This window comes from Lepidothrix coronata, unplaced genomic scaffold (assembly GCF_001604755.1).
Source record: "Lepidothrix coronata isolate B3197 unplaced genomic scaffold, Lepidothrix_coronata-1.0 Scaffold233, whole genome shotgun sequence".
In the NCBI taxonomy this organism is placed as follows: Eukaryota; Metazoa; Chordata; class Aves; order Passeriformes; family Pipridae; genus Lepidothrix; species Lepidothrix coronata.
In genome coordinates, this window is record NW_016690413.1 from 919,991 (window position 1) to 945,512 (window position 25,522).

At 57.1% G+C, this 25,522-nt stretch overlaps 1 protein-coding gene across 2 annotated transcripts in view; it reads left to right on the top strand.

Annotated features, from left to right (window-relative positions):
* Window positions 1–25,522, top strand: part of GNG7 (G protein subunit gamma 7) — a 39,849-nt gene that overhangs the window by 9,497 nt on the left and 4,830 nt on the right. The gene's annotated exons all lie outside the window — the stretch shown is intronic.

A 25,522-nucleotide genomic window follows, 5' to 3' on the forward strand; every position in this document is an offset into this window, starting at 1 on the left:
AGTGCTTTTGGCCTTCCAGCTGCCCAGATGTGCAGCAGGAGGAGGAGACAGGCTGGGTAAAGAGCTGGAATTGTGCAATTAAAAGGCTTTAGAACCAGTAGCTCTTGTGCCTGTCCCTGCTGCCCGTGGAGGCAGCGACGTGGGGGCTGATAAATAGGTGTTGTATATATTTTATAACGTGATTGCACAGACTCAGCAGGCGTTTTGTGGTCTCTGAGCACCAGAAGTGAGTTTGAAGTGTCCCCCCCGGGGCAGGGGAGGGTTGGAGGGTGCAGTGACCTGGTGCTGTCAGCCCTGCACGGAGGTGTTGCCCCGCTCAGTGTGACTCACCCCCTGGGCTGGAGGAGGTGGGAATGGATCATCACTGACTGTCCAGAGGGGTTGGAAGTGGCTGTGGCATTTGCACTCTTTCTTTTTTTCACAGAGGAGTTCAAAGAGCCTTTCAGCCCCGATGACTGTGGAGTTATTCGTGCAGCAATCCCCAGAGAGGCCCTTGTCGTGCTCTTGTCCCATGAGCCCGAATTTCTGACCACAAATACTCTCCCAGTGTTTTATGCTGTGGTTCTGTCACTAAAATCTGTCCTCCTGCCCCCGGCCTGAAGCTACTTTAGACTCCTCAAGCCTCAGAGCACACAAAGAGCTGGGAAGGGATGACTGGCAGCTTCCTGAGCTGCTCCTTAGGTCAGGATTTGGCGGGCGCCCAGCGGGGCTTTGGAATGGCTGTGAGTGCTGCGTGGTGAGCACAGCCCTTCTCAGGAAAACATTGGAAGGCTTCCTAGTCCTGAATTCACTGTGCAGGCACGTGATTTTCTGGGAATCAGCTTGAATGTGCTGCAGAATGGCTCAGAAATCCCTACATGGGGTGATGTTGGATCATGGAAAAGCAGGGCCGAGGCGGTTGGTCGGGTTCCTTCATGGTGGCCCTTCAGCCTGTTGATACCAACCAGCCTTGCTGCTTCTGCTCCTTGCCTAAGAAAGGGAAGAAGTCTGTGTTTTGTTTGTTTGTTTGTTTTAAATTGCAGCACTGCTCCTGTTTTCCCCTGCATTGTTTGTTTTGGGGCACAGTTAATCCTCCGAGGGCAGCTCTCAGGGGAGTGGGTGGCTGCACCCTGTGCTGCTGCAGAGCTCTGGGCTCTGCCTGCTCTCCCTGGCATCCCCAGCCAGCAGTGAGACTTGGCCCTGTGCTGGCTGGGACTCTCCCTTGCCGTTGTGTGGGCTGTGATCCCGTCCCTTCCTGCGTGGGAATTGTGTCCTTGGCCCCTGCAGCTCCTGGCTGAGCAGCAGCCCCCGGGCACGCCGGTGATGGCAGCCATGACCTTTCCCTGCAGCCTCCCCCTCGTCTGTGCTCCTGCAGGAGCTCAGTCCAGCCCCTTGCAGGGCTGTGAACCCTCTCCAGCTCAGCTGCTCGGGTGTCTCACCAGTTCTGCTCAGAGATGGCAGATAATGAGGCGGGCGAGCGCTGCTGACTCAGATCTTACTGGCTCTGGGGTTTGTCCTTCCTGCCCTCCCACACTCCACCTGCACACCCAGCAAACCTTCCCCCCCCCCACGGCCCCTGGGGCTTTCCTGTCCCCAGAAACTCAGCCTGCCTTCCCATCCTGCTGCTCCGGGACCGCAGGGAACAACCTGGAGTGTTTTAGGGGAGAGCCGTGGTTGAGGAGCGCTGGAGATCTGGGAAGGGGAAAAAGGGGTCCCTGAGGTTTGCTCTGGCAAAGAGCCAGGCTGAGTCAGCCCAGCCTTTCCTCGGGAACACCTGAGTGCTGGGTAAACACCAATCTATCCCTGCAAACACCGGTATCTCCTCGTTCCAGCTGCAGAGCTGCACTGCCAGGGTTCGCCTGCGTCGGCTCCAACCCGGAGCTGCCCGAGTTACTCAGGGCTGAGCAAACCCAGCTCCTGTTTGTGACGCTCCTGGGCAGCCAGGACACTGCCCTGTGCTGTTTGCTGAGGGGCTGTGCTGACATCCACAGTGCAGGCCATAAAAACCCCGGGCTGGGGCTGTTTTCCAGGAAGGCAGCAGAGCTGGAGGTGCCGTGTGCTCCCCAGGAGCCCCCGAGCTGCCCTGAGCTCCCCAGCTCTGGGGCTGGTTGTGAATTCTCTGAAGTTCAGAGCTGTCAAAGCACTTTTCTGTCGCTGTGGGGAAAAAAAATGCTTAGTGGGATTGTTAACCTGAGCCTTTTCTAGTCAGATAGGAAACCCTGGCTGGGGCTGCCTGGAAGAGCAGTGTGTGAACTTGCAGACAAACTGGGGAAGGCTCTGTCCTGCTGGGAAGGGCTCTGTCCTGCTGGGAAGGGCTCTGTCCTGCTGGGAAACTCGGCCTGTTGGAAGTGCAGATTGCTGGAAGGGCTCAGGGCGTTTGGGTCAATGATTTAGGTGAATAAGCCAACTTTCAGTTGTTTCTGCAGCTCATTTCTTCAGCTGCCTGGTGTGGAACCCTCACTCTCACCTGGACCTCGGTGAATTTGTGCTGTCACGCTGCAGAGACAAGTTGTCATCAAACAGCTCTGCTTGTCCTTTAGCTGGTTTGTCTAAGTGTGTAAAATATATAGAATTCTGGGAGTTTCTGGGGAGAGCAGCACTGAATTCCCATCTTTCCCAGCTGGTTTCCCATCCCATCCAGCTGCAGTCTGGACAGGCTCACATTCCTCGGTCCTGAGGCCAACATTCCTCTGCTCCTCTGCACCCCTTTGCTTGGGATTTGTTTCAGATTTGACTCCCAGCCCTGTCTCGGGCTCCCAGACACCTTTATGAGCTGCACCTCCAGCCCCCGCCCTCTGCAGAGTTGAGTCTTGGTCACTAAAATAAAATGGATATTGGCTGGTTGTTGCTGCAGTTCAGTGGAACTCATCTGGAATCCCCAAATGCCAGTGGATTCAGGAAAGGCACTGCAGTTTGCTGATTAAACACTCAGCTATTTCTGTTAGAAACCTGAAAGGAAAGTTGCTTTTTTTAAGTCTTGATGGCAGCTGGAGTGGAGGAATCCCTGGTTTGGGATTCTCCTTTGCTCTGGGTGCACAGGAGCTCAGCCCTGAGCTGTCCTTTCCATAGAGTTCAGCTTTTCTGCCAGTCCAGCCCCAGCCCACGAGGAAAATGTGTGTGTGCAAAAGTGTCCAGGGAGAGAGAAATCAGTCAGGGATTGGTTTGGGTGTTGTGCTTCCATACCAGCTTTCCTCAGCTGGATTTATTGTTGGTAATTGTTTGATAGAAACAAAACCCACATCCCCCAGGTCAGAGCAACCTTTGGGGGGGAAAAAAAACCCCAATCCAGCTCCAAAAATGGGACAGTCCATCCCGTCCCTCAGTGTCTGTGGTGTCATTCTGAGCCTGGTGCCCCCAGCCCGAGCTGGAGCTGGACTGAGACACCACTGCTGGAATTATTTATCTAGGGAGGTTTTGATAAATGTGGGTTTTCTGCGTGGCCAGGAGCAGTAAATCATTGGTGGGAAGGAACAGGCACTCCCAGGACAAACAAATGAAGGACTTGAACTTTCCTGGGAAGCTCCTGTTCGGGTGTTCCCATCACCTGCTGACGGAATGGGATCCATTCCAGGCAGTCCCAGCAGGTCCCTGACCCTTAATAGCCAATTCTGTTGGACAAAGCCTGATTTAACCACGTTACATCATCTCTACCAGGAGCCTCTCAAACCTGAATCCCCTGGGAATTCTTTGCTGCTTCTGGCCTTGGCTTCAGCAGCTCCAGCTCGGAGCTGAAGGGGTGCTTGGTTTGTGGATGGAGCTTGGAGCACCCTGGACTAATGGAGGGTGTCCCTGCCCATGGCAGGGGGTGGCACTGGATGGGACTAAAGTCCCTCCCAGCCCAAACCATTCTGGGATTTTATTCCCAGGGCAGATCTCCAGCCTGGTTTGGTGTTCCTGCAGATATTCCCCCATCCAGGGGTGGCTTTGGTTCCGTCCAAAATACCTGCTGGGAGCTGCTTTGTGGAGCACCTGCAGTGGAATTACAACCCCCAAACCCTCAGGGAGATGAGGACAGGCAGTTTCATCCCAGGAATTTCCTTATAAAGCGCTGCTCTGGCTGTGGGGCTGTGCCAGCAGGAGTGGCCCTGCTGCCAGGAATTCCTCTCCTTTCCCTGTCACACCCACTGCTCCGGATCGGTGTGGGCACAGGGATTGCCAAACATCCGCAGCACACGGAATTCCTGCCTGATTTGGGCCTGGAGAAGGGACAGGGGGGTCCTGCAGAGCTCTGCTGAAGGGCACGTGCTGCCAGTGAGGAACGGGCTGTAACAGGAGCCAGAATCAGGGGGGAAGTGATTCCCCAGCTGCTGCCCCTCTCTCCTGCCTTTCAGGGTGGAAAGAAAAACCCAGGAGTCACCTCAGCTGCTCTTCCAGGTCTTTGCCTCTCAAACCTGTCCTGCAGCTCCTCCTTCCTCTGGCACTCCGAGGGAAGTGGTTGTACCAAACAAACTGGGAGGTTTTGGGGCAGCAGCAAGAAAAAAAAAAAACAAACAAACAACAAACCCTTCTTCTTTCTCCTGAGCTCTTGCACTTGAGCTGATCAGCACAAAGTGTTGGCAGGATGAAAACCTTCACCCTTGGGTGCTCCCAATCCCACTGTGAGCTGGGGGTTGGCCTTGGGGACAGGAGCTTTGGGAAGCTCAGGTCTCCCATGGCGTGCTTTGGCACGAGGACGTGTTTTGAGGCTGTCCCCAAAGAGCCTGGGTTCTGTTAAAAACAAAGCAGATTTAGCTCAGAGGGCAGAAATCCCGGGGTTTTGGGGGATTGTGCGCTCCAGGGTTGGGTTATCCTGGGTGAAGGAGCTGCCTGGGAGGGGACATGGCCCTGGGGGGGGCTGGGGGCTTGTCCTGCCCTTGGATGGGGGGACACGATCCCGAGGGATTCTGTGTCCCCTGGGGGGGGCTGGGGGCTTGTCCTGCCCTTGGATGGGGGGACACGATCCCGAGGGATTCTGTGTCCTGGCTGCTGTGCTGGAGCAACTGGGGAGTGAAAGTTAGTCTTAATTTTTAGTAAAACCTTGGGTTCAGCAGAAGTGGTTCCTCGGCCTGCAAACACGTGGAATGAGCTGTAATTCCAGCCTTTAGGTAATTCCAGCCTTTAGGTAATTCCAGCCTTTAGGTAATTCCAACCCTTACGTAATTCCAGCCCTGAGGTAATTCCCACCTCTGGGCTGTCTGGAGCAGGGGTTTTGTTCCTCAGCTCCCTCCTCACAAGGGCTGCACCTCCCAAAGCCTGGGGTGGGTTTTTGGGGGGTCTGAAGTTCCCGGCACGGTGAGACCTCGCAGCAGGTGATCCAGGAAGGAATTGTGAGCCTGTGCCAAGGGTTCCCTGGGGAGCTGCTGGGCCTTGTGCAAGCACATTCCCAGCTTTATCAGCGCCACAGGAATCCTGGCTCCTCTGGGACAAACCCTGTTTTCTGTCTGGGGGCTCTCTTAACACTCCCAGTGGCCTGGCAGCAGCAGCAGGAGCTCGGTTTTCCCGAGGTCAGGGGCAGGGAAGCTGTGGCAGAGGTTGGTGCAGGAATTCTTCAGGTCTGTGCTTTGTCCTTGAGCTTCTCCTCTGAGCTCTGAGACAGGGGGAGAGTGACTTGCTCGGGACCCACTGATTTTTTTAACTGCAGCCTGTGGCTCTGCAGGGTGACTGTTCCGAGGCACTGGAGGTGTGCTGAGAGTGCCTCAATCCTGGAAAAAGGGCTGGGCAAAACCAGGCTCTCCTAAACCAGGCTGTCCTGCCACCTTCTGCCAAGCTGACAGGTGAATCTGTGCTCATATTTAACAAAAAAACCCACCACCAACCATCACCTTTAAATTCAGCAGCCACAGCTCAGAGTTGAGCTGCGCTTGGAGCAGGGCAGGACTTGTTTCTCCAGGTTTAATTTGAGCCCAAACAGGGAATGACTCCGGGTTTTCCGGGAGGTCCCTCTCATCCCTGGCTGACACCGGGGTTGTTGTCCCCACAGTGTGTAATTTGTGGGTGATGGCCACCCTTTGATGTCCCTTCCCTTCACTTCCCCTGCACCCCGACTCACCAACCAGCTTTTCCTCCTTCTGAGAATTTCATTTCTGCAGCATCTGCGAAAGCCCCTGGGCTGGATCAGCCTCTGTCAGCACCCAGCGAGGGAGAGGCCGAGCTGGGGCTGCCTGGGGGGACTTCCCTGGGGCAGAGAAGGTAATCCCAGTTTAATATGGCAAAAAAGGTCCTGCCCAACGTCCTGGTTCTCCCTGCAGCGCCCTCGTCCAGGTTTCAGTGCCCTCAGAGGCACCAGGAGATGCTCTGCTTGGTTGTAACTTGGTGGGGTTTCTTTCCCCCCAGTTTTCTCCTTTCCTTTTACCTCTTGACACTGTCGGTGTTGAGTTTGTGTCAGACTAAAATTTGGCTAAAAATCGACTGAAATTGGGTCAGATGTCCATGAGCTGCAGCCCATGGTGGTGAATTTTTCCCTGAGTGCAGAGGAGAGGAGATGATGAGGCTCTAAAACAAACACCTTTGCCTCAAAGGTTGAGAGTAAAGGTTTGCTTTGTTGGATATTTGGGTTCAGAGAACAGATTTGCTTTGTAGCAAAGACACCAAACAGCTCCTGGGTGACGTTCTGTCACGAGTCACCCCCAAAACATCCTTTTGCAGCAAAACTGCAAAACAAAAGGGATGGAGGGGGTGCACTGGGAGCACCGAGTGCATCCTGCACCTGCTCCTCCCACCTTCCCAGAGCTGGCAGGATGATCCAGGGGCTGGGATTTGGCTGACTCGTGGGAGAAGGAGAGGGGAGAGCTGCTGCAGGGGTTCAGGGGCTGGCTGCCCTCATCCACCGTGGGTGTTGGGGGAGTGAGGGTGCAATCAGCACCCAAAATCTGCCCTGTCATCGCTGGGAGTGACGTGAAATACTCGACCTGGACGTGACAGAAACACTGGAACTGCAGTGGGAGGGTTCACTTTTCTCATGGAATCTCTTCCCACAGCCCCCAGAGCCGATGCTCCCTTTGCTCTGTCTGTCTTGGATCTTGCTGTTTGCTCCTTAAATGAGTTGCCACCTCTTTGTTTTCCCAAACTGTTGGGAATTGGCCTCAGTTTTCCCGCTGCATTCCCAGCTGGCTGCACCAGGACAGGTCTCCAGCCATTGGAGCAGCTCCTCTGGGAAAGGCCTCACTGGGTCAGGACGACTTCAGGGGGAGTTCCCAGGCCCCACCAGCCCGGTCTGGGGAGCACAGTTGGGTTTGAAGAGCCACCATTCCAAGGCACCCAAACCTTAATGCCATTTAATCCTGTTGTGGCTAAAAGAGAAGCTTTTAATGCCGTGTCCAGGACATGGTGTGTGTTCCACAGGGTGTTCCAGAGGTTCCCATGGGGGCTGCCCAGAGCCAAGGCTGCCGTGGGTGTGAAGGACGTGCCTGCCATCCCCCTTTCCCACAGACAGCGTCCCCTTTGCCCTGGCAGCACTGTGTGTTCAGAGACGTTTGTCTGTCAGACCCGGCAGCTCTGCTGGGGAGTCCTGGCTGATTAGGGAAGCTCCTTTAGGGTTGATCTTCCCTCTCTCCTCCTGCCCAGGCAGGAGAAGAGCAGCAGAGGGGGCAGAAGGAAGGGGGCGTAGCTGGGAGGGCAGGTGGGCAAGGGAAGATCTGCAATTCCTGCTTTTCCTGCTTCCAGCACTTTCTCATTTGTATTGGCCTGTCCAGCAGGCTCAGACCTCCCGTGCAGGTCCGTATTCCAGGTGTGTTTTCCAGCTGTTGAGGGCTGTATCCCTGGTTTCCTGTGTTGGAAGGATCCAGAGCCCATCAGGGAAGAGCCTCAAACCATTTTCAATCCCGGGGCTTTAGGAATGCTCAGACCAGTAGCTGTGGCCACCTGGGCTGGCTGGAACATATTCCTGCCTCTCCTGCTGGCTGCTGGCCAGGATCAGCAGCTCTTCCCTATGGATCTTTGGGCTGAGGCAGCCTCAGGGCTGCAGAGGTTGTGTGGACAGAGCCTGTGCTTGGAGCCTGACCGGTTTCGGTGGAAACTCCCCCATTTCTTCATTTAACTCCGTGGCTTTGAAACACATTAAATGTAAATCAATCCGAACCTGGAAGATTTATAAAACCACCGAGTCTGGTGAGCAGAGCAGCTCTTCATCCCTCACCTGTGGCTGTTGTAATTGTGGGATTGTGCAGAACCAGTTGGAGTGTTCCAGGGAACAACTGGGCCCAGGCAGGGGGGGCTGAGGCAGGAGCAGCTCCTCGTGCTGTGCCTCTGGTCAGGACAGGCTGCGCTGCAGGAGCAGAGCTGAACACCCTGAACTGGGTCACTGTGGCTTTTCTGGGTTGGTTTTTTCTTTCCTTTGTGTGGATTAATAGGCTGGTTCTCCAGATGTGCCTGAGAGGAGCAGCGAGACCTGCCTGGAGCCGCCGAGGTTTATCAGCACTGGAGCTTTTTAATCACGCCCAGATTTAATTTGCAGGGTTATTTACATGCACTGAAGGGCTTCTTTTATCTGCTTTAATGCTGCTGGGGTAAACTGATCCCCAGCCAGAGCTGAGGGCACCCCCAGTTGGTGCTGTTTTATTGAAGCTGGTCGGATCCCTGTTCCAGGGAAAGCTGCTGGTCCCTGGGATCAAGGTTCCAGCTGGCCAAGACTGAGCTCTCTGCTGTGGCTGGTCCATGTGAACGTTAATTCCTTCGCTTGTGCTGCTCTGGAAAATGATACGTGGCAAAAATCCAGCCCCTGTGAGGTTGGTGGGGGAAAATAAGTGATAGTGAGGTTGGATATTAGGGAAAATTCCTTCCTGGAAAGGGCTGTCCAGCACTGGCACAGGCTGGAGTGGAGTCCCCATCCCTGCAGGGCTTTAAAAGCTGTCTGGATGTGGCACTCGGGGACATGGGTGGCCTTGGCAGTGCTGGGGGAACAGCTGGGCTCTGGTCTCAAGAGTTCCAACCTAAAGGATTCCACGATTCCACGTCCTTTTCCCCCCCTCTGTGGGATTTTTTGTGCCAGGACCGCAGCAAACCCCCTGGGATGGGGGTACAACCCGGGTGCTGCCCTTTGCCAGGCGTGTGCTGCTCCCACAGGAGGGGCATCCCAAAGAGACGGGTGTTTATCCCTCTGGGAAGGCAGTGACGCTCCCCAGGCCCTCCTGGCACAGTCCCCCGGGAGCCAGCGCAGGGGGGGTTATTTTTGGAGCTCCTCTTTGTTCTGCAAAGGGCCGCTGATATTCCCGACTGGAGCTGCTTTTTATCAGCGGCATCTGCGGAGCAGGGGCTGAGTCATGAGCTCTGGGAGCGAGGATGACAAATGGAGAGTGGAGACAAACAACTCCCGGGAGCAGCAGGCGAGGGGGGACCGGCCACTGTCCCATCACGGGGGGGTTTGGCCTTTTGCCCCCCGGGAGAAATCTAATTCAGGCTCGTTTGGGAGCAGAGGAGGGAAAACAAACATCTCTGGGAAAACTCCGTGTGAGGAGCAGCTCTGGGGCTGCACAGGGGCCATCCCTGCGGCCCTGGGGGAGGGCTGGTGCTGCACAGATCCTGCACATGCTGCTCTCAGCAGGGATTTTAACACCCCCTGTGCCAGCAGAGCCTCGGGAGCCCAGAGCAGCCTGTCCCAGGCAGAGGGACACGTGGGAACAGCCAGGGCTGGCTGGTGGGGGAGCTCAGTCACACGATCCCCTCGGGTTAAGAATAGCTGGGAAGTGTTTACTGGGGTTTAAAGTTGTTTGTTTGTCAGGTGAGATTGTGGGGATGGCCTTGTCCCAGACAGGACTCGCTGTGGGACCCCGGGAGCCGTGTGATTCCAGCTGTGGATGGAGGGGCAGGGAAAACAGGACACAGCCCTTTCCCAGGGCCACCTTCCGAGCCCCAGTTGTCACAGCCTCTGTTTTCCCTGTGCCACCAGGGGCTGGGAGTGCAGGTGGGACACTGGGAGGGTGGGCAGGCCCTGGCACAGGGTGCCCAGAGAAGCTGTGGCTGCCCCATCCCTGGGAGTGTCCAAGGCCTGGGATAGGGAAGGTGTCCCTGCCCAGGGCAGGGGGTGGGACTGGATGGCCTTTGAGGTCCTTCCTGCCCAAACCATCCTGGGACTCACTTGTGGATTCTGAGGTGGCTTTTGAAGAGATTTGGGGCAGGTGGAGGAGGGTCCACACAGGCCCCAGCTCTGATGTGCAGCCAGGGGTCTCTGGGTGGGTGGGAGGCAGATGAGGCGGCACTTCCAAAGCCTTTCTGGGAAAGTGGAGCCCTAATTCCAGCAGTTGTTGAAAGGGAATTGCCTCCAGCCATCCTTTTTAGGAATAGTGTGAAATTAAGCTGCCTGATTTCCCTTTGATGTTCCTTTTCATTTGCACCAGAACATGCCCATTTTCTCTTAATTTCCCCGATGAAAAATGCTTTTTTTAAAAAAAAATTATTCCTTAGAAGAGGCCACGAACTGAAACTGAAATAGAGTCTTCAAGAAACTGGACAGCTTTGATCACTAAACTTAAAAGCTCGATGGGATCAGAGCTGTGACTTGTGCAGATAAATATTTGTGAGCATTTGTGGCTTGAACAGAAATTAAAGGGGGAATAAACCTCTGTGCTTTGATCAGCTCTGCAGGCCCTCCCTGGGGAGTGCAGAGTCTGGCCAGAGGGTTCAAGGCCAGGAAGGGTTCGAGGCACATGAAACCATCCCCAATCTCTTCCCCTTTCTGCAAACAGTGTTGTTTTTTTTTTTTCTCGTGGTGTTTTGTCTGTGCTCTGCTCTGGGTGACAAGGTGGGGACTGGTCAGAGGTCGGCCCCGATGATCTCGGAGGGCCTTTCCAACCCCAGTGATCCCGGGATTCTGTTATCCTGTGTGGCCTTCAGAAGTGCTTCCCCTCCACTTCCACACATCTGCTGGCCTGCGTTTGTTCACTCCAGGGGAGTATTCCCTGGAAGCCTCTGGCTCTGCCCCGTAAAGCCCCGCAGGTCTCTGCTCACAGTTCCAGCCGAGTGTCACCGCCGGGCCCGCTCCGGGAGCCCGGGAGGTGTTTTGTCCTCTCCTTGCTGCCAACGATTTTGGGTTGGCAGCCAAATGTTAACGTGATCCCGGTGGGAGCGGGGAGGTGGCGTGATGTTCTCTGGGCTCCGAGGTACTCGACGTGACGAGTCTCCAGCCTTGGCTCCGAGTGGCTTTTCGGGGGTTGTTTACCGGGATCCTCCGAGCTCACGGAGTCCCGGCCTGGTTTGCCTTGGAAGGACCCTAAAGCCCTTCTTGTCCCACGGGCAGGGACACCTTCCACTGGGCCAGGTTGCTCCAAGCCCCGTCCAGCCTGGCCTGGAACACTTCCAGGGACTTGGAGGAGCCGTGAGGGCTGGAGCTGATGGAGTGGGAACAGGAGCCTTGCAGGAACCTCCTGTCCTGTCCCGAGTGTCAGCGACGGGCTGACAGGTTATCAAATAACAACCCAAACCCACGGGGGAGACGTGCCCTGGGTTCTGTGTCCCGGGGTGTCCGTTCCCGGGGCTGTCAGCTCCCCTGGAATGGGAATTAATGGAGCGCCGATCCTGCCTTAAACAACCCCTGGGAAACTTATTAAGCAGAGTCGTTTGCAGAGGCTCCTCACATGGCAGCAGAGCCGGGGAGGGAGGGCTCTGCCTGCTCCTGCCATCTGCCTGCAGCTGATGCAGCGCCAGCCCCAGACAAACCTTTATCTCTGACAAACCTCATTTGAGGCGCTTCACATCCAGCCAGTCCCTAAATTTGGGACTGTCCTTACTTAATTCCTCGAGGCACGTTACCGCCCTGGGTGCTGGAGCTGGCACTGCCGAGCTCAGACTCCCACTCTGACATTTGGGAAGATGGGATTTGTGTCCCACCCCGGGGCTGATTCAGCGGGAGCTGTTTGCCTGCAGGGCCCTGTGTGCTCACACGTGTGCGCTCACGGGCTCGCCTGGGGGGGGATTTGGGGGAGAAATGGGATTTAGAGCCGGCTCTTGGGGCGTGAGGGACCAGAGCTTTGGAGCTGGAGGTGCTGGAGGTGCCGTGACCATGGGCTGCCCCCTCGGACACAGCTCGGCCTCCCCGTCCCCTGCACGTCGTGCTCAGGTCACCGTGGCTTTTCTTTAATGGTTTCTTCACGGGGGACGTTTTTCCTGCCCCTTTCACACCAAAATGATGTTGCTGTGGTGGGGAGGAGAGCTGGGACGGGGGTCCTGGGTCCTCGGGGCTCGAGGAGGTGGCAACACGACTCACAGCCAGGGAGCTGTGGGAGGAGCAGGAGCAGGAGGAGGAGATGCACGATGCCAAGGACTGCACTCCTCCTCCTCCTCCTCCTCCTGCTCCAGGCCTTTTTTTAGCAATATCTCGGCAGCTTTTGGCCACCTCGGCAATCCCAAATTGGCATTTTCCACAAGATGCTAAATCCTGCCCTTCTTCCCTTTATTTTTAGTCTGCAAGACTCCAAGCCCACTGAGGGGCCCTGGCTGGGTCAGGGGGTGCTGGGGGGGGTTCCCCAGCCCATGGAGGGGTGCTGGTGTTGGGATGATGCTGTGGGGGGTTCCCCAGCCCACTGAGGGGTCCTGGGGGTGCTGGGGGGGGTTCTCCAGCCCACTGAGGGTCCTGGGGGTGCTGTGGGGGGTTCCCCAGCCCACTGAGGGGTCCTGGCCATGCTGGGGGTGCTGGGGGGGGTTCCCCAGCCCACTGAGGGGTCCTGGCCGTGCTGGGGGTGCTGTGGGGGGTTCCCCAGCCCACTGAGGGGTCCTGGCCGTGCTGGGGGTGCTGTGGGGGGTTCCCCAGCCCCCCAGGGGTGCAGCCACTGACGTATTTCCCTGCATCAAAGCCCCGTCCCCGCTGCCTCGCCAGGCCCAGCTCCTGTGACTGTGTGTGTGTGTGTGTGTGTTTAATATTAAAGTTCAAAGCTGTGCAGAACCCCACACGCCTCGTGGCTCTTTGAAGTGGTCCTGGCCAAGTGCCTGCAAAACATTCTCCGGTGGTGGTGGTGGAAAAAGAGAAAAAAAAAATCCCATTGCGCCTTACAAATATTTTTGTTTTATTTCACCCCTTTCTTTCAGAGCTTGACAATAGTTCTCTGGAGGCTCGAGCAGAGACTGAGCCATCCCTGCCTTCAGTGCACTTGTAATTAAATTTTGGACAAATCAAACCTGAGTTTTGGTGGTTGGGTTTGTATCTTTCTTTGTCTTGACAAGCCCAGAGCTGAATGTGTACCCGGAGTTTTAAATTCAGGGCTTAAATCCAGAGGGTTTTAAGCAGGTCTGGTGTATTGCTCTTAACTTTAATACAGTGGGATTTAAGGTAAAAATATATACTTGCGAAATTAATGGTTCCTGAGCAAAAAATGCTGGACTAAAAGTCACTGGAAGGGGCAAGGAGGAGGGGAAATAGGCTGAGCTGTAGGGGACAGTGTGTGACAGGGCCTGTGTGTGTCACCTGTACCTTCTCAATGCCCTGGCAATGAGTTCCTCCTAATTTCAGCTGCTGAATGAAGATGTTAATTAGCCAGGGATTACCAGCTGTGCTTTATGGATCACAGCACCAGGTATGCACAGCCCAGGTGAGTCCCTTCCTTGATCTTTATCCAGGTTTTTTCCAGGTTTGGGTTCAGCACGGCCGGGCAGGTGGCACAGCTTTTTCAGGCAGAGCAGAGATATTGTTTGTCCATTTTTCTGTCCAATTAGGACTAAATAGCAGGGATGCAAATTGCCATTTGCAGCTGGGAGTTCAAAGCCAAGCCATGTAAACACCCCTGGGTCAGCCCCAGAGTTCCCCTGGAGCTGCTGCCAACGAGCAACGTGATGTTGGACAGGCAGTGCCAGCAAGGGGGGTGTATTTGTGCAGATTGCTACAAAAACTGGTAAAATTCCACTAATCCCTGTGTTAGTGAGCTTATCGTGGGATATGAGTTTCCTGCTGCCTGTCCCTGGCTGCTGGGTGCAGTAAACTGGGTTCCTGGGCAGGGGCCTGTCATTTGTTCCAGTTGGGGTTCACCTGCCTCTGGAGAGGGGATGGTTTTCCAGTTTTTCCTCTGGATACAAACTCTGGTTTGGGAATTTAAAGCTGAACCTTATAAAGGTGTCCTTTTGAAATATATGGGTGTGATTTTTGGCCCTGGGCTGCCCGGGTGTGCTGAGGGTGTGTGGACACACGGGTGAGCCCCTGTCCCGGTTCATCCCAGCTGGACCCAGCCCTGCCCTGGAGCAGAAAGTGCCTTGTGCTGGTTTTAACTAAACCTGAACTATTTTGTTCTTGATTTAAATGGGAAGACTGGGCTGGATTGCTCCTTTTTCCCAACTGCCATCGCTGTCAGGCATCACTCCCACGAGGGAGGAGCTGTGACTGAGGGTGGGAGATCTGCTACTCGCCGTTCCAGGGAGTCTCTCGCCGGTTATTTGGGCTCATTTGGTCCAGTTTTGCATGGGGAGGCCTTAGGAGCCCTTGCTGCCTAAACTGAGAGGGAATCTGGGTGCAGGGTTGTCTTGGAGGTGCAGGGCAGTGGGTGCCAGGGGTGCTCAGGTGTGTGCAGGGGAAGCAGAGGAGGATGGCACCTGTGGGATAGGGAATCATTCAGGGAATCATGGAATCAAAATGGTTTGGGTTGGAAAGGACCTTAAAGCCCACCCAGTCCCACTCCCTGCCACGGGCACACCTTCCCTATCCCAGACTGCTCCAGCCTGGCCTTGGACACTCCCAGGGATGGGGCAGCCACAGCTGCTCTGGGCAACCTGTGCCAGGGCCTGCCCACCCTCCCAGGGAAGGATTCCTTCCCAATATCCCACCTATCCCTGCCCTCTGGCAGTTGGAATCCATTCCCCCTTGTCCTGGCACTCCAGGCCCTCGTAGGGAGTCTCTCTCCATCTTTCCCATGGGCTCCCTTCAGGCACTGGGAGGCCACAGTCAGCTCACCCTGAAGCTTCTCTTCCCCAGGGGAGTTTGGCTGTTCCCATATCTCCGTTTTTTTCCAACCTGTAGTGGATCATTTCCTGAACACAAATCCCAGCGAGCCCAAGGCCGCCCGTGGCCTGCAGGCAGGTCCCTCACGTGCCTCCTGCTCCAGCCCTTTCCCTCAGTGTGGGAGCTCCTTTTTTAGCCTCCCGTGGCCGGGCCGGGGCCTGAGCTCAGCGCTGGAGCGGTGCCAGCCCAGCGTGACTCCTCTTCCTGGAAGGAGGCACAAAAGGGAACGACCTTGTGCTTCCTCCCGCGGCCGCCCGGCAGATTCCAGCCCCGGCGTGGGAGTCGCTCCCCGTTGCAAACCCTCACATGATGTTTCGGTCATCGGAGTTCCCAAAAGAGCCGGATTTCGCAGGAAAACGGCCGCGGGCACGTGGGGAGAGCGGCCTTTGCTCCGAGGGGGTTGGAACAAGTGCAGCGGAGTCATCGGGCTGAGCAAACGTGGCCTCATCCCCGCTCGGGATGGAGCCTCTTTCTGCTGCCGTGGATGATTTCGGGAGGGGGGGAAGGAGGGGGGCCCAGCCCTGCTGACCTGTTGTGACTTTCTCCCCAGCATCGTTTTTTCCCCTCTGTAGCTCCGGCAGGGACGAAAACAAGCCGAGGAGGGAAAGTCACAGGACTGTGCTGATGGGTGGAGGAGGAAAACAGCAGCTCTGACACTCATGTGATGGCTCTGCTGCAAAAGGTCACTCACATGTCCAGTGGAATGGGAATGAGCTGGTTCCCGAGTGCAAACAGGTCCCTCCAGCAGGGAATGGGCATCCTGGAGCAGCTCAGCTCAGAGTGTCCCCCAGCCCAGCCCAGGGGCCTCGAGCTGCTCGTTGGTCCTGAGAGGGGCAGTTCAGATTTTGAGGGTTTGCTTCCCACCAGGTCTGAACTCTCCTGGTGCAGGTGAGGTTCCTTTGGGTTTCTGAGGCTTAGTTAGAAGTGGGGTGTGAATTATGGAATCCTGGGATGGTTTGGTTTGGGTTGGAAGGACCTTAAAGCCCATCCAGTACCATCCCCTGCCGTGGGCAGGGACACCTTCCACCAGCCCAGGGTGCTCCAACCTGGCCTTGGACACTTTCAGGGATGAGGAGTCTGGAACTAATTAGTGGGTGGGATCAGAGGATTTGGGGTTTGTGTTGGCAAAAAACCACCTGTATTTAGTGCATCCCGTCCCCAGACACGAGCAGCTCCAGCCTTGGAGTGTCTGTGGTGCTGTGTCCAGCTGTGGCATTGGGCTGGGATGTTTCAGGAGGAATTTCTCCATGGAAAGGGTGCTCAGTCCCCACCCCTGGAGGTGTCTGAGGAAGGACTGGAGTTGGCCCTCAGTGCTCTGGGCTGGGGGACAAGGTGGGCTTTGGGCACAGGGGGGGCTCTGTGATCCTGGAGGCCTTTCCCAACCTCACAGTCCTGGGATTCGGTGCCTCTGCTTTGTTCAGCGCTGGGCTGGTGCTGGAGGGGAGCCCTCCACCAGGACATACCTGTTCCCTCACCCCAGCCCAGCAGCTCCTTGGCCCTGTTCCCTCAGCCCAGCCCGGCGTGCCGGCAGTTACCCAACCCTGCACAGTCCCGGCGTGTCCTCAGCCCAGCCCGCTGTCCCCTCCCTGCTCCCGGCCCTCAGGAGCTCCCTGCCAGCCCCTGGGGTGGGAGCGGGGCCGGGACCAGGCTCTGCTCCTCTCCCAGGTCCCGGCAGGCCTGGCAGGGGCCGGGTTGGTGGGAGCTGCTCCTCTCTCTCCCTGCCCGAGGCCGGCGCTCCGTGTCTGGACGTGTCGCCGGCGGCTCTGGAGTCGATCCCTCGTTCCAGCTGTGTTGCAACACTGAACTTTCTTTAGCAAGAGCCTGTCTGGGCGCTGTGTTTCTCGGGGCACGCTGGCCTTGAGTCAGGGGTGGCACCAGAATGTCTGCAGAGAGCTTTGCTGTCGGTCTCCTGCCCTGGAAACCCTGTTGCTCCACTCGGGCGCTGTTTGCGGCCCGCTTGGCATCTCCCAGGTGACTCCGTAGGGAAAGCAGCAGGTGAACATTCCACACCTGAGTTTCACAGGGACGGAGAGGCCTTTGCAGGCTCTCGCTGCATCCAATTTCTTTGCTGACTGTGGCTGAATTCAGGATTTTAGGCTCTTTTTTTTGCTGCACCCAACCTCACCCCGGAGAGCGTTTGCGGTGCGACCTCACCCCCAGCTTTGGGAACTCTTCACTGCTGGAGTGAGGCAACGTTTGCAGACCCAGCAGCAGAAAACCTGTGGTGGTGAGGCCAAGCCAGTGTGACCCAGGGCAGAGGCACTGAGGGAAGAGGTTTCCATGGGGCTGTTCCTGGGTGAGAATTATGGTTTCAAGCAAAGGAAAAGCTCCTCGTGGGCAGCTCGCACTGAAGGTCTCATCCAGGAACCTGGAAAACCGGATTTTCCACGTTTTTGACAGAGTAGAGCGAGTGCCACTCGATGTTAGTTGATGTCTCAAGCCTGTTAGTTGAAATGTGCTAAAAATTCTGCTAAGAAATGCAATTTAAAGGCCTCTGAGGGGTTGTCGTCTGCGCTGGGAGACACCTGGACTGAGGATTTAGCGCTCCAGGAGTTTGCAATTCTCTTTTGACTGGTTGGGTGCTTGACTTGGCCAACCGTGGTGGCCAACGGGCTCAGCGGGAAGCAGGTGCTGGGAATGCTCTGGTTTGGAGAACCAGAGGTCTCCCAAGGTCTCTCTGAACACAGGGAGTGAAGAGCCCGAAGTGCCCATCCAGGGATGGGTGTTTTCTTTGGAGCTGCTTCAGGTGAGCTGCAGCCAGCCCTGTGCCAGCCTCTGAAGTCACCCGGGAGAGCCAGGAATGCTCTTGGCTCCCGTTCCCCGGAGGTTTCTCCACGCTCTGGGCTGCTCCAGAGGCTCATCCCGGAGCCAGTCAGCACTTTCCTTGTTTGCTCAGCGTCAGCCGCTTCCCGGCACCGGGAGCCGAGGGAGAGGAGCCCTGCAGGGAGGGTTCCTTATCTGCCTGCCTTCAGCAGAAGGGCTTTCATTTCTAAGTCAATATTTTTGCCATAACCCCGAGCTGGTGTGTTTTTTTTTCATTTCTGTTGTTGTTTTCCAAGCCCGATGGTTGCAAACACTCCCCTCGTGCAGACACGGGGATGAAACCGGATCCGGTGCAGGAAATCATCCCCCTCCACAGGGAGGAGAGATGATTAATCCCACGGTGGGATGAATTCCCAAAGCCTTCAAGGGCACACGTGGTGCTTATCCCTTTGATTTCTGACACTGCAGGAAGTGGGATGAAGGGGGAGAATTCACCCCCAGCTCCTCGGATCCAGCGCAGACAAAAGCCTGGAAGGGAATAAATCAGCCTTGGATGCTGTTCTGGAAGTCAGGGAGTGACGCTGGAGCAGATGGATGAGTCCCTGGGGGTGGGATGGCTCGTCCTTGAGCATCAGGTGACCTCACCTGGAGCAGGACTGGGCTGGAGGTGTCACTGCAGAGGGGCAGAACCAAGGAAACAGGGCTCACTGGGGTGGGTTAATGGGGTAACTGGTGTGGGCTAATGGGGTAACTGGTGTCAGGTTAATGGCGTAACTGGTGCTGGTTAATGAGGTAACTGGTATGGGTTAATGGGGTAGCTGGTGCTGGATTAATGGGGTAACTGGTGCTGGTTAATGGGGTAACTGGTATGGGTTAATGGGGTAACTGGTATGGGTTAATGGGGTAACTGGTGTGGGTTAATGGGGTAACTGGTGTCAGGTTAATGGGGTAACTGGTGGTGGTTAATGGGGTAACTGGTGTCGGGTTTAGCAGTTGGAGACGTTCAGAGCTGCTCTGAGGTGTGATCTGAAAGCACAGAGCTGTAAGGGCTGCAGTAACGCCAGGAACAAACCTTTATTTTTCCATAAATCCCCAAAAGGTGGCTGAGGGGCACGTTGTGCTGGGGAGGTTCCTCCCAACTCCGTCCCCCCCCCAGTAATTCCCAGTTTCCCACCTCCAGGAGCCCTGCCAGCCACACAATGCCCGGATTGTGGCCTGTGGTTCTGATGTAATTCCCACCAAACACTCTTTCCACAATGCAAACCTGGAGCCAGGCTCGGTGCCCTGTCCCTCCCCAGCACACAGAGCTCTGTAAACACTCAGCCCCTCGCTGGAACCCCACAAAATCCCGGGATCTGGGAGTGAACAGAGGCTCTAACGGGCACACAAAGACCCTCCTAAAGGCTGCTCCTCACAGGGTTTGCCCTGAGTTCTTATTTTAGGGTTTTCTCATAATCTTCCTTAAATTCCATGTGACTCAACATCCTTCTGGACACGTGGTCCTGCTTTGGGGAGAGGCAAAATCAGCTGGGGGTGATAAAAATTAAATCTTCCTGCTGCAGGCAGAGAGGTGGCTGGGAATTCACCTGATCCCTGGGTGGCACGGGAGGATTTGGGCTGTTTGCAAGGGGAAAGAGGCTTATTCCTGTGATAAGATGATTCTAAAGGGTGGAATTTTATCTGGGCATCACGGTGACTTGGGGGGCTGCTGTGCCAGGGACTTGTTCCTTTACTAGGGCAGCTCCAAGGGGGAATTCTCTGCTGCTCTCTCCGCTCACCTGTGCCCTCAGCTCTGTTTTCTCTCCTTGTCCCATATAAAAGAGTTTGGCATCTGCTTTTACCATTCCCAGCCTGTCCCGGGATTGGGTCTCCCAGGGGGAAAGTGGAGGTTTGTGTTAAACTGAGCTGGAAAATTTGGGATTGGGCAGCAGGGAAGGAAACACCCAGCTGAGGACGCTGCGGACACAACGCCCTGTGCCCACAGGATGGGATTTTGGGGGGCTGGCAGTCACTCTGCCTCGCTCTGTCCCTGTTCTGGGGAGCAGATCCAGCTCCATCTGGACCATCGTGTCCTCCCTGTGTGTCGGGTTTGGGGGAGGAGGAGCGTGGCTGCCTCACTCAGAGGCTTCTCCCTCTTGCTTAGAAAATCCAAAGTCACTTCCCAGCCTTTCCACCCCCTCAGCCCCTGGAGCAGAGTGGATGCCAGGCTGGAGGTCCCAGTGGATCTGCTGAGCTCACTGTGGAGTAACTCGTGCACACGAGGCTGGTGAATCCCTGGGACCTCATGGAAGGGCCTCTGTGTGCTCCCTAAAACGGGAATGAATCCCTGGGCCGTGGTGAAACTTCCCCTCCCTGCTTCAAACGCCCTGGGCACCGAGGCTGGTGGTGTTTCCCAGCTCAGATCTCGGGAGCAGTGGGAAATTCTCAGGAAGTTTTTATGATATTCAGCCTAAACTTCCCTTTCTTTTATCTCCTTCTCCGACTTAATCCTCCCGAGCCACGGCCCAGCTTCCTGCTTAGTCTTTGTCCCCTCCCATGGAAGTGGAGCTGCTGTGGAGCCCTCCCAGAGCAGGACAAACTCCACGGTGGTCCAGCCAGGAATGACATGTTTTTAGTTCCCAATCTACCCCTTGGAATCCTCAAGTGGGAACCTCTCCCTTTTCAGGCCTGAATCCTGAGTTGGAATTGCACTGGGCAATTCCAGTGTGTGGCCTCCAGGACCCCAAAATCTGTCCCTTCCCAAACGATTCCATGTGGAAGTAACAGTTTAACAGCAAAGCCACGAGGGTTTTAGTGGGATTGCTGGGGTTTGGTGTGCTTTGTCATGGATTTGCTGCTGGAAGAGTGGAGCCAAGCTGGGGGATTCCCTTGCAGGACAGAACAGTGCATCTGTAGTTCAGGTTTCCACGCAGGATTTTGGGGGGCACAGGAATGGGTGAGCCCAGGGGTGGCTCCAGACCTTCCAGGGGTATCCAGGTCCCCCTGGGGAGCTGCTGCAGCCAGTTCTGTGCTCCATGGGCACATCCACAGCTCCCAAAGGAGCCGAGGAACCCTGCCAGTGCCTGTGGCTGTGCATTCCCAGCCGTGGTGCCAGGGGTGTCCCAGCCCTGGGAGCAGCCCATGGAAATACCTTTGCTCATGGAAATAAATACCTTTGCACTTGGCTGCTTTTTTTTTTTTTTTTTTAAATTTTTAATACGTGATCTAAAAATAAGGCTGGAATGTGCTCCGGTGACTCAGGGCACGGAGCGGGGTGTGATCGCCCTGGCAGTGCTGCCAGAGATCCCCACCCAGCTGGCACCACACCTGGGCAGGGAAGTCAGGGAGAAGGGAGACTCCAGGCAGAGCTAATCCGGCAGTGTGAGTTCCCTGGAGGCTCCAGGCTGCTCAGAAAACAGGGAACGAGTTCCCTGGAGGGCTCCAGGCTGCTCAGAAAACAGGGAGCGAGTTCCCTGGAGGGCTCCAGGCTTCCCTGGAACAAGGGGTGAGTTCCCTGGAGGGAACTGCCTGGAAACAAAGGCTCCAGAACGTTCCACAGATGGGACCTGCAGGATTCCACTCTCTCCCAGCCAGGTAGTCGTGGCCTGTAATGGGAAGGAAATGGAGCTGCACATCCCTAGGGATGCTCTCTCCTTCCAGAGTCCTTGGCTGGTTGGAAACTGGGGCGGTTCAAGAGATGCAATATTTCAGCAATTGTTGGATCTCCCGTTGGAGGCAGAGCTGCCCCTGACACGAGTGCCCTCCCCTCCATCCGTGCAGATACCCAGGAACAGTGGGAAGCTGAGCTGGGGGTTCGGGTGGTTTCCACCTGGGAAGGGCCATCCTGACGGGTTGGAGCTGGGGAAAAATCAACCCCCAAAACCAGATTGTTCTCAGGGTGAACCTGAAATGGAGGAGGAGAAGGTTTCTCTTGGTAATGATGGGATTTCAAGCTTCTAATTTATTAAAATTGGGCTGGAGGCAGGAGCTCCAAAGGGTCTGTCTGTGCCAGGCTGGAGCTGCAGGAGGGACATGGAACGTCTTAAAATACGTGGCCTAGTTACGACCTGTTGTAAGGAGGTTTGTAATTTACCCAGGGAGGGACAGTTTGCAAACCTAGAGGAGCTCCCGGGTACTTTGGGAACTCGTTTATTCCCAAAGTGAAACACTTTGGCATCCCAGAGCTCCTGGTGCTGGTCAAGCTGCAGGAGAAGGTGTGGAAAACCCAGCTGGATGGTTTCAGCACCAAAATGTGGATAACCCCCCGTCCTGAGCAGGAGGCAGAGCGGAGCCCAGCCCTTCCTGAGGAGTTTTCCCACCCTGGGATGGCTCCTGGGCCGAGCTCCTCTCCCGAGCATTGTCCCACGCCACAGAAATCTGAGGGTCTTAAAGGAGGGGAGAGAAAAAAGAGAATTAAAAATTGCTGCACTCAGGGAAAAATTCAATGGCTCATTGAGCTGTGGAGCTGCTGCTCAGGAAGTGTAAAAGGAAAACGGAGCCAGCTTTGTTCTGCCCAGACAAGGAGTAAATGCCACGGCCCCAACAGCCGCTCTCTGTTCCAAAAAAGCATGAGGTCATCCCTAAAAGCAGGGATTGACACTGGGATACCAGTCCCAGGCTCCCCCTTTGTCCCCCCCTCTCTTTCCTGGCACCAGCCCGGCTCCGGGATCGCTCCGTGTGGCTCCGCTCGGGTGCCTGGCCCTGCTCCAGGAGGGGATCCAGGCTCCCACCTGGGCAGGAGCTGCTCCCTCCGAGCAGGGGGGGCTGTGTGGGGGGCTCGGGTACCCTCGGGCTGCAACCAAGGCGGGATTGGCTTCCTGCAGCTCCGGTTTGGGGTCGTGCAGCTCGGGATGCTGCGGGTGTGGGGCTGCCCTTTAATGAGCCAAAAGCACAGTTTGATCACGGCCGAGGTCCTGGAGCATGGCCTTGCCCTGACCATGTCCCCACACCCCTTCCCAGCGAGGAGCATCCCGCTCCCTCATCCCAGGATGCGGCTGCTCTCCCGGCGCTTCCCACGGGGACATCCACAAGCCCCGATCCCACATTTTGAGCGGGGGGGGGGGGGAAGGAAGACAAAAGCGGCGTAACTCGGGCAGTTACTCAGGTGCTCGGTGTTTGTTCGCCCTGCAAGGAGTGGCGGCTCCCAGCTATGAGAAGTATGGGAGGAATCCCGGCTCGGGAGGGATCAGCGCGTGTTTGTGCCGTGCCGTCACCGCTCCCGCCGCGGGGCCGGAGCGGGAAGGTGGCAGCGGCGGCTGGAAGGGAACGGGGCCGGTGCCAGGCGGGGATGGATGAGCGGCTGTCGGGCAGAGCAGGCCGGGGCAGGCCCGCCGGCCCGGGGCCAGTTTCGGCATCCGGGGCCGCCGTTTCGGTGCCGGGCCGGGGGCAGGGCCGGGCTCCCGCACCCCGCCCTGCATCCCGGGAGCCCTGCATCCCGGGAGCGCTGCATCCCACCGAGCCCTGCATCCCACCGAGCCCTGCATCCCGGGAGTCCTGCATCCCGCTGAGCCCTGCATCCCGGGAGTCCTGCATCCCGCTGAGCCCTGCATCCCGGGAGCCCTGCATCCCGCTGAGCCCTGCATCCCGGGAGCCCTGCATCCCGCTGAGCCCTGCATCCCGCTGAGCCCTGCATCCCACTGAGCCCTGCATCCCGAGAGCCCTGCATCCCGGGAGCCCTGCATCCTGCTGAGCCCTGCATCCCGGGAGCCCTGCATCCTGGGACCCCTGCATCCTGCTGAGCCCTGCATCCCGAGAGCCCTGCATCCTGGGACCCCTGCATCCTGCTGAGCCCTGCATCCCGGGAGCCCTGCATCCCCCTGAGCCCTGCATCCCGCTGAGCCCTGCATCCTGCTGAGCCCTGCATCCCGCTGAGCCCTGCATCCCACTGAGTCCTGCATCCCGGGAGCCCTGCATCCCTCCCAGCCCTGCATCCCGCCCAGCCCTGCATCCCGGGAGCGCCGCGGGCGCGGGGCTGGGAAGCGGAGGGGAGGGAAGGGAAGGTCAGGGATGCTCGGAGAGCTCGGCGGGAGGAGGCGGCTGCTCCTGCACGGAGCCGCTGCTGAGTCACCGCCCGTCAGAGCCCGCGCTGTGTCACCGCTGCTGTCACGGCGCTGTCACCGCTGCTGTCACCGCTGCTGCGGCACGCGGCTGACTCAGGGGCTGCGCGGGTTCGGGCTGTCTCTCCTCGGGAGAACAGCCCAAAGGAGGCCTCTGGCAGCCCGCCCGCTGCAGAGAGAGCTCTCTGGGGAACAAGGGGGGCTCTGTGAGGGCGGAGGGGCCACCCCGGTGGGTGCTGCCCTGACGTCAGGGCTGTGCAGGACGGACCCGGCACAGCCCCGAGTTCCCACAGCCCCACCTGCTCGGGAACACTGAGCAGCCTTCTCTGGGAAGGGACATGATGTGAACAGGAGACTCGGTGTGTTCCTTGAAATGCTTTTGTTTAGTGGTGGAGAGTGATCCCCTCTCCCAGGAGAGGAGATTTGGGGCTGATCTGGAGTCAAACCGAGCTGGTGCAGGACATGGTTATGAGCATCCTGACCTGCCCTTAGTCCATAATATGCAAAACAGTTTAAAACAGCAAATCCTGATTGTTTCAGGATGTATCCTGACTTTACTCCTGAGACTCTGTCTTGCAGTGCTTTTCCTAAAACAGGCAGGATTGTTCCCAGGGTGTTTGTGCTGCAGCCAGAGCGTCCCTCGGGTTGTGTTTACCTCATTCCCGAGCCAACTGTGCCCCTGACCTGCACTCCAAGATCCTTGTCCGGGTTTCACAACCTCCCTCAGGGCTGTTTGTGTTGGCCTTGACCTTGGAACACTCCTGGGCGACCCATCACTGCCCGTGCTCTCGTGTTCTCTGAATTTCTGTTAAATCTCAGTGGTTTTAGTGCTGCAGCATTTTCCATCCACCATCCCACCCCAGAGGTGGGAGGTCTCGCTGCAGCCCCGAGCCCTGGTCTGGGATCTGCCAGATCCCTCTGCTGCCAGAGGAACAGGGATAACAGCCCGGAGAGCTGCGAGATCTGGCGACTTCATCCCTCCTGGAATCGCTCTCCGACAGAGCGAGAACCGAGCTGACGTGGTGGGAACGCAGCGAGAGCCGTTCCCGAAAACGGGAACGTTCTGGGCAGCCCAGGAGCGCTGCCGGGGAGAAGGGGGGGCTGACTGAGCCGGGAAGGCAGAGGGTGCTCTGGCAGAAGCGCAGGAGGGTTTATTTTTGCTGAGTGATGTGTGCTGGTGACTCAGCAGGGCCGTTCTGCCGAGTCACGGGAACGCTCAGCCCTGGCCCGGCGCCGGCAGCGGGAGGTGAGTCCCGGCCAAACTCCGCGGGCTTTGCCCCTCTGGCAGGAGGGAGCTCTGGCTGTGTGGGTTATTCCTCCACAGTCAGATGCCAGCGCAGGCAGGAGGGTGTGCAGGAGGCCCGGGTGTCCTTCCTGCCCAGGCCCAGCCGCAGACACATCCAAACACATCCCCATCCCATTGCCCGCCGAGTTCTCCAAGGTGGACAAAGGGTCTATGGAGCTGCATCCGGACCCAGGACGGTCCCGGTGTCCCCTGGCTGACATCACACACCCCTCAGTGCTGCTCTCCAAATTCCTTTACCTCACGGGTCGGTCCCGCCCCGCTCCCAGGGACATCTCCAAAGTTTGCTTTGGCTTTTGCCACCTCCCGAGGACGCCCTGGGGAGCCACGCCGGGTCTGTGGATCGATGGCCTGCGGGTGCCAGTGACTGCCTGGTTAATTGTTCACCCTGGGAACAGGAGCCACCGTGCAGATCCCACCAGGAGCAGCCCCGGAGCAGGGCCGGGTGCCCTGAGCCCAGTGCAGGTCCTGCTGTGGGATCAGGGATCCACTGGGGTGCTGGGGAGCTGCAGAGCAGTTGGAACAAAACTTCTGCCCCCTTGCCAAGGACTT